This window comes from Aethalodelphis obliquidens, unplaced genomic scaffold, assembly GCF_003676395.1.
Source record: "Aethalodelphis obliquidens isolate GAN/ISIS:26980383/991018 unplaced genomic scaffold, ASM367639v1 scaffold10, whole genome shotgun sequence".
NCBI classification, from domain to species: Eukaryota; Metazoa; Chordata; class Mammalia; order Artiodactyla; family Delphinidae; genus Aethalodelphis; species Aethalodelphis obliquidens.
In genome coordinates, this window is record NW_020837954.1 from 5,578,214 (window position 1) to 5,579,947 (window position 1,734).

At 55.1% G+C, this 1,734-nt stretch overlaps 1 pseudogene; it reads left to right on the forward strand.

The window, feature by feature from the left end:
* The first annotated feature begins 290 nt into the window (after positions 1-290).
* On the forward strand, positions 291-1,529 carry LOC113622997 (adiponectin receptor protein 1 pseudogene; annotated as a pseudogene).
* The last annotated feature ends 205 nt before the right edge of the window (positions 1,530-1,734 follow it).

Here is a 1,734-nt window from a genome sequence, read left to right on the forward strand (position 1 = left end):
AACGTTTCGGTTAATGGCCTCAAAAATTACATAACCCATATATTTAGCCTTTACAAGTAAGCTAACATAGTTGTTTTTTTTTTTTTTCCTAACATAGTTTTGAAGCCAATGATTTAGCAGTACATTAAAAATAAAAATTGTAATAGTACTTATGAGTAGTAAATATCGAGATTATTAATCACAAAAGGGGATTTCTTGGATCCGGGCTGCTTGGCCACAGGCCGCCTCCAGCGCCATGGGATGTAGCACGGGGTCTGCAGCCCCCAGCAGAGCTCGCCCCCCCACCCCCCCACCGCCTGTCTTCCATTACAGGGAACTCTCTGCCCCCTGGGGCCGAGAGACCCCACCCTTTCCCCAAGCTGAAGCCGCAGGGCATTGAGGTACCAGCCAGATGTCTTCTCACAAAGGACCTGTGGTGGCCCAGGGCAGTGGGGCTCCTGCCAGGAATAGGGAGGCTGACACAGTGGAGCTGGCTGAGCCGGGCCCCCTGCTAGAGGAGCAAGGCCGGCGGGGCGTCACCAGCCCAAGCAAAGCTGAAGAAAAGCAGGCACACCCAGTGCCTCAGGAAGAGGAGGAGGGCTGGGTGCTGACACTTCCCCTGCAAGCCCACCGTGGCATGGAGAAGGTGGAGGAGTTTGTGCATAAGGTCTAGGAGGGGCGCTGGAGGGTCATCCCGCATGAAGTGCTCCCCGACTGGCTGAAGGACAACGACTACCTGCTGCACGGCCACAGGCCGCCCATGCCCTCCTTCTGGGCCTGCTTCAAGAGCATCTTCCGCATCCACACGGAGACGGGCAATTTCTGGACCCACCTGCTTGGTTTTGTGCTGTTTCACTTTCTGGGAATCCTGACCATGCTCAGACCAAACATGTACTTCATGGCCCCCCTTCAGGAGAAGGTGGTGTTCGCGATGTTCTTCCTGGGCGCGGGGCTCTGCCTCAGCTTCTCCTGGCTCTTTCACACCGTCTGTTGTCACTCAGAGCAGTGACAAACTGGATTATTTTCCAGCCCTTTTCCCAACTGGCTTATTCAGGGATTGCCCTGCTGATTACAGGGAGCTTTGTCCCCCGGCTCTGTTACTCCTTCTACTGCTCCCACAGCCACGGCTCAGCTACCTCTCCAGCGTCTGTGTCCTGGGCATCTCTGCCATCACTGTGGCCCAGTGGGACAAGTTTGCCTCTCCTCAGCACCAGCAGACAAGAGCAGGGATGTTCCTGGGGCTTGGCTTGAGCGGCGCCGTGCCCACCGCGCACTTTACAATCGCAGAGGGCTTCGTCAAGGCCACCACGGCGGGCCAGATGGGCTGGTTCTTCCTCATGGCTCTGACGTACATCACCGGAGCTGGCCTTTATGCCACGTGGGTTCCTGAGCGCTTCTTGCCTGGAAAATTCAACGTGTGGTTCCAGCCTCATCAGATCTTCCACGTCCTGGAGGTGGCAGCCGCCTTCATCCATTTCTACAGGGTCTCCAACCTTCAGGAGTTCCGATATTGCCTGGAAAGGGGCTTTACTGACGACTCCCTCCTCTGAGCCGCCCTGCAGGGCACAGGAGGAGATTGCCAAGTGGTTTTAAAAGAATTTCTTTGCTGAAGTGAGAGGAAGAGTCTAAGTTGTCTGTTTCTAGAAGAAACCTCTTAGAGAATTCAGTACCAACCGAGCTTCAGCCCACTTCACACTCACTGGGCAATAAACTCTCCATTCCCTCGCTGAGAACATTGGGGATGGGCAGCCGCGC